Below are 12,610 nucleotides of genomic sequence, written 5' to 3'. Positions count from 1 at the left end.
CACAATGTTAGTTCAACGCAACACTTGCGGATAGACAACATTTTTTGTTTTTCTGTCTGGTGTATGAACAAACAGTTTTCGGCTTTTGCCTACTTTTGAGCAGGCGACATACAGCTGGTCATGGCCAAAGCAGGGTGATAGTAAGTCAATACCAGCTGCTCTCTTTCTTTTCACCATCCTCTATCGCAACCCTCGGAGTACTCATGCAAGTTCTGTAGTAGTAAGTTGCAGTAGGCCTACTCGTAACTGGAAAAAAAATAGTCACTCAGCTGCTGAAGGAAATGAACATGTCCCACTATCACGAACAGCGGAAAATCCAACGTTATTAAGTAGTTGATATGTGGCAATTCACAGGCAATACAACATTGAATGAGAAGTAATAACCTTTTCGGCATAAAGGCTTAGTAGGTAAAACGCAGTAGCAGTACAGGTGCAAGTTCTGTAGTAGCTGTAGTTCTGTATACTCGTAGCTGGAAAAAAGTAAAAGTAACTCGGCTGCCGAAGGAAATGAACATGTTTACTATCACAAACAGTGGCAAATCTAACGTTTTTAACCCTTTGACTGAAGTAGACCCATTTATGCGTTTTCTATGGTCGACCGCGTAGACGCATTTTTGCGATTTTACCAGCAACTGCTAGTAACTAAATTTTATTATTCGTTGATAACATAACCAACGGTCTTTAGGACTTTTAAGGTAGTGACAGTGTTGTCCTAAGATTTATCTATAAAATTAGTCTGAAGTTTAATTTTAAAGCTTTGTTCGAGAATTTCCAACTTGAAAACAGAGATTGTGCAAGTTCATTCAATGCATCCAGTTAAAAAACAAATAACTACTTATGTTGATGACATTATAGCCGATTTATATTTTTTGTGATTACACAGATAATTAGAACAGCAATAGCAGCACTGACTCTGATGGTGGTGAAAGTAATGGTTTTGTAAGAATAAGGAACATTGTAGAGGATCATTTTACTTTGTAGCTTCACATCGCTTTATAATTGCACAAAGTATAGATACAATAAACCTTTTTGCACAGCAGTGCTTGTTAACATGTTGGCCAAATGAAATATACAACCTAAGCAAACGTTCTAGGTGTTTGAAATTGAAAAAATATTGTATACATATGAAGCAATATCGGCAAAATGGTTGGCAGTAGACCGATAGCTGAATTTGTACATGAACGCAAGTGAAAGGGTTATGTATTGAAAGAGTGGAAATTCAAAATTGTATAAGAAACACTTACCTTTTTGATGTAGAAATTTGGTAGGTGAGAAATGCGTTTGCTTCAACGTTTATGCGACCTTCGCGGTACATTTTTGCAGTAAATATTAATTGCATGTAAATTACTACTCATTGATTTATTTTATTTAATGAGTAGCACATTGGTATAGCTGTTAGACACCTTTGTATAGGCCGCAGAACTCAGGACAGGGCTTTTTAACGCGGCAGCATTTTTGCTGTTTAAAAATCGTGCTAACCGGAGATTGCGGATAATGCGCCCTTGCGGTGAAAGAAAAACAAGAGAATCGTCGCACCTTTATATAAGCCACGTGGCTCAAACCGTCAGACAAAAGTAGCGGTTAATAGTCCGAAATTACGATATTTACTACTCATATTAATTCAGTTGGCTTCGTACGACCAAATAGAAAAAGAAGGACCGCTCTATAATTTATTTACTGTTACTACTCGTATTAATTCTGTTGGCTTCGTACGACCGAAATTCTTGCGACGAATAAAAAAAGACCACTCTATAAAGCGGACAGACAACGATTGCCGTTTATATAGCAGATTTATATATACTTATATATGCATATAAATATGTATATATAAATATATATATATACATAATTATATATATGTGTATAGATAGATATGTATAAATACACATGTATGTTTATATATAATTATATATACATATATGTATGTGTATATATGCTATATATACTATATTTATAGTATATATATACTAACATGTATATATATATAAAATACATACATATATTTTATATGTCTAAGTATACATATATATGTATATATACAATTATATATATATATAATTGTATATAATTTTAAATTGTATATACAATATATACATATATTTTATTGTCTAAGTATACATATATATGTATATATATACAATTATATATATATATAATTGCATATAATTTTTTTTTGTATATATATATATAAAAAAAATTGTTTCCTCACCCCGGATACCCCGTATGGGTGGTAAATTCTGCTCTAACTCGGGTCTCCTACCAGAGACCTGGGAGTTTGAGCACTCGCCTCAAAATCTTAGCTGTTCCCAATAGCGCACTTTTCTGCAACTCACCTGAGTTGATTGTTGTTGGTATTTGGGCAAGCCACATTTTATGCGCCGGTGTTATTGCGCCCAATGCCCCAATGACTACTGGGATTACAGTTGTTCTTACATTCCAGCATTTTTCAATTTCTTCTTCAAGAGGGAGATATTTCTCTACCTTTTCTTTTTCTTTGCTGGCTATATTGTAGTCATTGGGTACTGCTATATCTATTATGGTAGCCCTCTTTTTCTCCTTGTCTACCACCACTATATCTGGTTGTTTGCTAGGACATGCTTGTCAGTTTGGATGTAGAAGTCCCAGAGGATCTTAGCGCGATCATTTTCATTCACCTTACCAGGAGCTTCCCACCAGTGTTGTGGTTTATTAAGGCCATACTCATTACATAGACTTCTATACACAATACCTGCGACATGGTTATGCCGCTCAGTGTATGCGTTCCCTGCTAGCTGCCTGCATCCACTGATGATGTTTTGGATGGTCTCAGGTGCATCTTTGCACAGTCTGCATCTAGGATCGTCTCTAGTGTGATAGATTTTCGTTTGGAGTTATATATATATATATATATGTATATTTAACTAAAATATATATATTTATAACTAAAAATTTTATTTTAATCCAACCGCATCTGTTATATATATATATATATATATATATATATATATATATATATATATATATATATATATATATATATATATATATATATATATATATAACAGATGCGGTTGGATTAAAATAAAGATTTTAGTCCAACCGCATCTGATGGGTGCATCGCTCGAAGCAATTACTAAAAGTTTAATTTTTTCCTAATAGGTTTTTCAAATATAGATATGTCTCAAAGTTTGTCTTGTGTATGTCTTCTTTTAGTTATGGCTTTTAAAGTCTAGTAATAAAAATTTGCACATCATTGGGATTGCACTCGTGACATTTTTAATTGCAAGCATATTTGCAAGCACACATGTCTAACCATAAGGCTAAGATCATCACAGCTAAGGTATTTACGGACTGTTAATGTAATTGCAGGTTTTAAGCTGACTGGGTATGTACTTTTTATTATTAAATAGTATTACCTTTGTGTTTGTTTTTTTAATTTGTAATTCCTAAATATTGCATTTTAATTTCAAATGTACCATTGCAGTGCAACTGTAACCTCGCCACATAACTCTTCAATTTCCAGTTATAGCAAAGGGCAAGTGCTTAAAATTGTAAAGCTAAAAATGTTTACATGGATATCTTTGAGTAGGATTTGCCTCTAAATTCTTATTAGGTCAGACAAAGTACTTGGGAGAGCTTCACTGATGTATTTAGTTTTAATATCTCGTTTTTATGTTTGTGCCAGTATCAAGAAGTATCAGTATCAATAAAGACATACTGATTGAAGTTTTTTTTACTTTCATTTTTATTTGATGGTCTTAATCCTTAATAAATGCACATCATAAGCATGATTCTTTTGAGGGAATAATATTATGTATTTTCTTATTGCTATGCATCAAATGAACTGTAAAAAGGTAAGCTTGTAGCTCTTTACTTTACCATGAGACAAATAATTTTACAGAAAAATCTATGTTTCAAATATCGAAACTCAGTTACAAAGATCAATATTTGCATGCGATCAACTCAAACCACAACCCTTTTTAAAATATTGTAGGTAGTGACAATAAAATGAAATGCTGCTATAGAATGTAAGTGACTCACAAGCTGTGTATGAGATCAGATTGCTTGGTGAGCTCAGAGCGCCAGAGTCACTGAGAGATGCTACAGAGAAGTCATAGCTGAAACCTGGCTCAAGTTTAGACACAGTGAGGGTTGTAGTTGTGTTATCCTTAGTATCTGCGTAGTTACTCGGTGCTCCATTCTGTAGTTATATAATATAGGTTAATTAGAATCATTAGAGTGGCACTTATTGTAGGGACACAACATTTTATATAACAAATGAATTAAATCACGAACTAGGCAAAGGGTTGTAGGCTATACATGTTGATAGGTAACTCTCCCAATAGTACAAAAGTAAAATTATCAAGTAGGGTGAACCCTCAAAAACTATCTGTTCACATGCAGATTTTTACGCTCATCTTTTTCAGCCAATGAAATTCAAGATAAGATAGAACAGCTTTTTTTGGCTAATACATAGCCAACTTTGTTCAGAGCAACCGTTATCTAGCAACATAGACCAACCCTTCAAATCTAACAGGAAATAATATTAATTTAAGTAATTGATATTCCTTTAGTGAACTTGCAGGAAATGACTGCGAATAAATAGCAAAGTTTTTTTTGTTAGACATTTGCAAGCTAACCGTAGCATTCCAGTAGAGTCTATAGGAATGCTGTACAGCGTTTAAAGGGGCATTCCATCGTAATGTTACGTTATCTATGTTCTCTTCGATATTATGAAGATTTGATGGACTGGCAAGATCTGTAGAATAAAAACATGTCGGCAAGCAATCAAAATGAGACAGTAAAAATGCAGAAAACAGAAATATGAAGATGACAATTACTGTTGATCAACATGCAGGACTCTAAAACAAACTTTTAATAAAATGATAATAATGTACCCATCAACTGCATTCGTGAAGAACACTTTTATGTAGGTCACTCTCAGTATGAGTATTGAGTAAGTAAATTAAAACTGTGGGGGATAGTGACACACCTTTCAAAGAGGAGACAAATCCTGGACTAGTTAACACAGAGTTAACTGGTCTAAATTGTTAATCCTAATGTATACAAACTGTTTATAGACCCATTTGCAATGAGATCCTAAACTTTGAAATGTGCTTATGTATGATTGAGATTCTAAAAAAGGTCATTCTAATCACAAAACCTTTATGTAAACCTTAGCTTCAAAATCATAAATTTCAACAACCTTGGCAACAACTAAATTTTTGTAAACAACTGCTAAAATGGGCTCAACCACTAAAATGGGATTTGTAGTTGGCTCAATATGATCCTTATTATACACACACACCCACATGCACACATGCGCACACATATGCACACACATGCACGCACGCACGCACGCACACACACACACACACACACACACACACACGAATGCACGCATTCGCACACACACGCACAAACACGCACACGCACCTTTATTTACATACTAAACCTACTCTCCTTTATTCATCTATACACTCACCTTTATATACATAGTAAACCTACTATTCTATATACATCTTCATATTCATGTTTATAGACATACTAAACCTACTCCTATATACCTACATGTAAATACTCACCTTTATATACAAACTAAGCCTACTTTCCTATTCACATATACATACCCATATTGATTGCCACAAAAGCTCCATCACTGTACATTTTAGAAGCCGCAGGACCAGATTCTGCCCTCAACATGAAGCTGTATGTCTGACCGTATCTTGCTCCAACAAGGGTAAGTGTTCCTGAGGTTTCACTACCAACTGGTTTCCATATGCTATTGCAACCATCTGGAACAAGTTTATTACCCAAACTAAAAATGTGTTCACTTTTGTACTCACTCTTATTAATAATAACTGAATGTCTTTATTAGTCTAATTTTTTTCTCTCAGAATCTCAAGTCGAAGACAATTTGCTTTTCGCAAGCAAGCTATGTATGTGTTTAGGAAACTAAATTCATTTAAGCGAGATTCAACGTTTATGTTGCACGTCTGTCGCAAAGGTAAGAACTCTCTATGTAGCGCATTGTAGTGTTATATTATCATATGAAAATGCACTAAAGTTATTGCAGGTACTTATAGTTACTAAGGTTAGCATACTATTTTGGTACTATTTTTAATGATGATGATTTCTACCAGGAGGTGATTGTATTAGATAATGACTATGGGTTTCTATATCACTCTAGGTACATCTATAATTATAGCCTCCAATTTTTTTACATGCCAACACTGAAACGAACCGAAATCATATAATCTTTTACCAAATAATATTTTATTTTAATGGTAGTGAAATAGACTATATTTAGTCATTACTCTATAATGATTTCACATATAGCTGCCAATTTTTGCCGTTTTTTTTCTAAATGGTTAACAAATGCATTTTCTATATTTTCAATTTATTTAATAATATTCAGTGTTTTAACAGAAGCTATTTCCAAATATAAGGAGATTTTCTAATAGTCATAAGTAAAACACAACAATGATAATAACTACAAATTCCACTGTCATACAGCCCACGACCAGAGTGATAATGGAAAAAAGAAGGGTACTGATATTTGAGAAATGCAATATTAGCAGTCAAATGGCACTGCAGTGCAATAGGATAACTGCAATGGTAGCTGTAATGTACTGGGTGTGGGTGTTATTATATACAACAAACAGCAATTATGAACGGAAAAGATTATATATGTTTTTATTTCTCCCCCTGCAATAGGAGAAATGCAATATTAGAAGTAAAATGGCAAGCGGATAGGTAATATACATATATGCAGATAATTATATTTATTGCTTGGAGGCTGTATATCATTGGTCATAGCAACCAATTTCAAAAATTTGGGATATTTATCTAGATTTCTGTACTTACATGTATATCTAAAGAATTATGCTGAAGTTAAAATTCTAAACATATTTCAGTTGGTTGTCATAGAAATAGAGGTATATCTATGGCAAGCTGCTGTGTAATATACATATATATATATATATATATATATATATATATATATATATATATATATATATATATATATATATATATATATATATATATATGTGTGTGTGTGTATATTACACACAGCAGCTTGCCATTTTACTTCTAATAATACTTTTCTCACAATCGTAAAAGTAAAATAAAATTTGTATAGCGAGGTGAAGATCTCACAATGTTTGACTTCGTAAGGTGAAAAAATCGTATATCAACTTTGCTGTTTTGCTTTCTTGCATACATGTAAAATATTTGTTATTAGTTTTATTTTGAAGGGTACACATTGCTGTTCATTGTAAATGAATGGCAAAGATGTGGGCACCCTATCAACTTATTGTAGCGTTACGACAATCATGGTCTATTAAAACCAGTGAGATTCATTGTAAAAAGAAGAAAAGTTGTCTTTGCAAACTAATAATGCTGCGGTTATGGTACAGCCCCCAAATTACAAAGAGTTAAGTCAGGTTTTTTCCCTTTTGTATGCCTAAAGGGAAAAGTATGGAAATATCTTGGAACAGATTAGGCAATTTACATGCATTGTTTTGTTCTTATAATGTAAAATCTCTATAACATAAACATTCCTGGAGCGTTGTGGGAGAGCCTATGTATTGTACTTTTCTTATTAGTAGCTTCATTTGTTAGAGAAAATTAACCAAGCTGATTTGCGAACCTGATCTCTCCGTTTCTATGTTCTTGGGGAATCTCAGACCAGCTCAACGTTATGCTCAGGGATTCCCTGCTGATGTTTTGGAAGTTTGCTGGAGCCGCTGTTGGGGCTAAAATTACAGGATTGATATGTAAAGGTTACCAGCTAGAGACTAACTTGAACACAAAATAATTCTTCACTAATAAAAATGGAGTTATCATCACACTCAAACCCTGAATCTACTTCTACTCATTACGTGTCTGTGAAACAGCTCTGATGTAGTCCTTCTTACAGCAGCCTCAGGATATTTGTTTCTCATCACCAGTATAACTTCTACTCTGTTGGCATAACTAAGACTCAACACAATAGTTTACCTGTGTTAAATATGTTTATTTGCTTTAATTAAATATGTGTGTTGTTATATTACTCTGTAAACGAAATGTATGTCTGTGTGCGGAGCGTGGTGCGTGGTGCGTGTTGCATGGTGCATGTTGTTTGGTGTGTGGCGTTTGGCGTGTAGTGTAGAGTGTGTAGTGTGCGGTGTGTAGCATGTGGTATGTGGTGTGCGATGTGTGTTATATCATTACTCCTTAAAATAACAGTTTGTGTTGATCTTCAGGGTAACCTAAATGTTGAGGTTGTTAAATTGACAAAAAAGTCGAAGTAATTCGAAAATTTGCTTCGGCAAAATTATGTTCAATCAGAAAGTAAATGTCCTTTAAAGCTCTTTGCCTGAACAGTTCTTCCATAGATTTCTCACAACAAATCACAGTACATAAACAATTCACAGGTTTTTGTATTCTTACTACATTGATACTTGTCATTGGTCTGGTTTGTTTACACACATGTAAAGGGTAATCACTGATAAAAACAAACATACAAAAATTGATTAGCTATGAAGTACTGTTCTTTTAAAGTAATCCAGCAAAAAGCATAAATGCTCAATAGTTGTGTACTTGTTTCTCCACAATACACACTGTTTTCATTAAACATCTAATAGAATGGAGATTACTTGTAGCTTCCTCAGTTCCAAGTTTATTAGTTATGCAATGAGCTGGTTGCGCTTCAAACAAATCAGTTTTATAGATCAAACTTTTCTTACCACCAAACAAAAGTTTACTTAGAGATGCTACTACTAGTAAAGAATAAACCCACCAGACTGTAGAGTTATGACTGGTAAACTGGTGGTCTCTGGTCCCCAGTCTACAAACCCAGTTTTGGCTCTAACTGTTATGGTGTAACTGGTGTCTGGTTTGATGTGTTCAGTTATGTTCAAGTGAGTGTCATTAGTCTGGAAGAGAAAATCAATGCTTAAAAATGCGATCAAAGGCAAAGCAATATAGCAATGATAGACATAGCTAATAGCTATATAACTTACATTGGAAATAAATACTGGATTAGCACCCTCAACTTCGTTAACAGTCTCAAAAACTTCAACATTGTACTCTCTGATGGCTCTATTAGCTTTACTTGGAGGCTGCCATTTAACATACAGGATCCTAGCACCAGGGTCTACGATTAGATTACTGACAGGTCCTGGAGCTGTAGGACATACAAAGAGAATTTTAGCAACACACATTAGAAGTAAGTATACTCAAATTCATTAATTATAACTGTTCATTTATTTGGAGAGTAAAATTTTATAAGTTTGGCTGTTTAAGTTCATGGCTATATCTTTGCTTCTGACTTTTCCAAAACATGTTATTCATAACATAACCATCTTGCTTCATTTAAAATTGAACCAAATCACAAAACAGCAGAATTTACTAGTAACTAAACAAAAATCGATAATATCAGCCAACTTCCAAGCTCTCAAGCTCTTTGCTGAGCAATGGTGGGTTTAGACTTGATTTGTCACCAACAGTCAAAATTTCATAGAAACGATTGAGAAAATAACGGTTTTGTTACAAATATTACTGGTTTCATTGAATAAAAGAGAGATGAGAAAGTTGTTTTCGTGTAACAGAAAGCTTTTGCATAAAATAAACATTGGTGATTTTGTGCCAACTACCATAACATTTTAAAATGAGGGAAAGAAAAGTGGACTGAGTACAAAGACCTTAACAAGTGTTACATTGATCAGTATTTCAGAGCACTTCTACTTACTATGACTAACTAGTAACATTCAGATATTAAATGTTTTTCTTATATTAATGTAGTTATTTAAAACACTCTGTAACGTGCATGGACGCTAGAGTAGTGACTCCAAAATGATTTTCAATAATGCTAACTTATTTTCCGAGATACCTGCTTCATTGGTCATCAAATATATCTCAGCAACAGAGGGAACTTTGGTGTAGATAGCAAATACTTTAAATCTATATTTTGTAAAGATTTTGAGATCAGTAAACTCATATGATAATATGTCTGTATTTTCATAGCTCCTGTCAGGATCCTGCTGTGAGCACCGACTTGTCAAGTTGATGACAGTAGTGCTGTAGTCATATTCTCTTCTCTAGTAGACAGAGTAAAAGTAATAAGTATGGAACAATATAGAAATCATAGAAATGACGATTGGACTCAGCTTAAGCTTCAGCTGTTGGGATGGAGTTTCAAGGCATGAAAACAATCAGAAAGCAAAGGTACCAAACAGTTTGTAAAATTGTGTAAGAGAGACAACTCATTATATTAAAATGATTTTATCTAGCTGGTTGAATAATAGACAGTGTGCCCTCAAGTTACAATGATCTTATTATTTGATGTTTTTACCCTATGATGTAGAACACAATGATTTTTTGCCCTCTATATACAAAATATTTTTCGTAATTTCATATAAAAAAAATTCTTTTAAGTTAAAATTTGGCATTATGGCAAAGAACAAGGATGCAAATATGCATCTTGCTGAAATCTATCAAACAACAAAGGAAAAAAATACAATGCTTGATCTTGTTCAGTTCGGCGTTATTTCTTATTAGTTTTTGCAAAACAAAACTGGAAGCAGATACGTGATAAATTTTTAGTCAATGTACAAGTTTTCATTTGGTAAAATAGTTTAAATACAAAATTTAGCTTTATGTATGTGTTTAGTAAGCTGAAGTATTTTAAATTAAATTTAACATTTATTTTCAATGTCTGCCTCAAAGGTAAGAACTCTTTACAAATTATACTGCACCTAGTACATGGTGGCGTTACATTTTAATGCAGGTCATAACCAATAAACAACCTCAAGTTTTTGTAGGTAACTATAGTTACTAAGGTTTATGCAAATATTTGGTTAGCAATTTTAATAGGTACATACTGTATATAAACTTTTGATGATTTTACCAAGGGGCTTTTGCATTAAACAGTTACCATTGGTTTTTCGCAGTCTCCCATACAAAACTTTTGTCTTACGGTGAACATTGGAACAAAAGAAAATCATATGGTCAGGGTTCACTGTACTTTGATTTTAGAAAGTAAAACAATAAAGTAGCCCTTAATACTGATTCATAAAATATTTATTCATTGTTGAATGTTATTTTGCTAGATAATAGATTCATTTTAAAATAAAAGCATTTAATTGCTAAAGTAATGTCACAATGATTGGTTTCTCCTTCTTTTAACCCAACATTATATTGTTGTATAGCGTGTAACAAAGGTTAATCAAACTAGTGTTTAGTAAGTAAAACGTACAGATACAAAGTTAATCTGTTTCACAAACTGAACTGCCTCATAGTTTAAAACTGTTATATGTTGGGGTAGCTTCTTCATAAGAATTAATTGTAATAAGTATAATTACTATAACAGTCTAAATATATTATAACTTATAATATATTTATAAATTTAAAATGTTAAATTAATAGAGTGGTAATCAATAAAAGTTATTATTATTCCTTGACGGAAACAGGAATAGAATATTAGGCTTGGTTAGTCAAAGGTTCAAAGAAAAGGGGATGATAAAAATACAGAAAATAGCCAGCCCCAACTTCATAATTTAAATTTGTTAAATATATACTTTCTAATGTTTTTTTGTTATTTCAATTTGAAAAAATTGTTTTATTATTAGATATAATAAATATTTAACTTCAACAAAACCTTAAATTTTCTACGCCTTTTACTGATCTTTGAACATTTAATCACTGAAACAAAAAGTGGGAGCATAAAAGTTTAACAAATTTGTAGCTTTCAAATGCCAAAAACAAAAATTTACATAATAGCTCACCAAAGACAAAGAGGAATAAGCCAGTGACGTTTTAAATGTTATAATTGATAAAAAAGACTGTTGTTTTATTTGTGTTTGTGTTGCATGATATTTTCACATTATAGTTTCTTTTGGTATTATCAAATTAAATGTGCTACATTTTAATAATGGAGTAGAATTCAAAATATTTAAGTTGTTTTAATCGGAAAAATCAACGAAAAATTCAAAAATGCTGTTTCATGAACAGTTTTCTGGAATGGAATCTGGTTAAAAATCAAAATTGGATTATACTCACTTGTGGCGTTAGCTTTAAAGAATTTTTTTTTAGTTGAACTTTGTTTAGTACCTACTAAGTTCATAGCACAGGTGTCCTTTAGCGGGGATATGGCCAAAGCCGAGACCGGGCCGTAGTCTACACACACAAAAAACAACAAAGGTCCACGTAGTTATGAGCAAAAACAAAAGTATCAACCCAAATATCTCACCAATCCGATGGGCAGCACACACAAAAACTAAACCAATTGACTGAGCCACCCATCATGTCAAAATATTCCAAGTTTCAAGCCATGTCTTGCACAACTCACCTTATGGTTGGTCAAAACTTGTCCCAAAGTCCCTATTAATTTGAGACTGTCCAATATCTGTTTTAGAAATGGTCGCCGCTAGCCTAGTCTAACGTCCTGATTCAACATCTTAGTGACTATCGGGGCATTGCTGAGTGCTCCCAATCCTTTTGAGTCAGTCTTAAGTTTTGTTTACAATAGTGTAAACAACTCGATTTTGATTGGTTCTTGCATGCTTAAGAGAGACTCAAAAAGATCGGGAGCACTCAGCAATGCCCCGATAGTTCCTAAGATGTTGAATCAGGACGTTAGGTTAGG

This window comes from Watersipora subatra, chromosome 11 (genome assembly GCF_963576615.1).
Source record: "Watersipora subatra chromosome 11, tzWatSuba1.1, whole genome shotgun sequence".
In the NCBI taxonomy this organism is placed as follows: domain Eukaryota; kingdom Metazoa; phylum Bryozoa; class Gymnolaemata; order Cheilostomatida; family Watersiporidae; genus Watersipora; species Watersipora subatra.
This window is presented reverse-complemented; position numbering follows the sequence as displayed.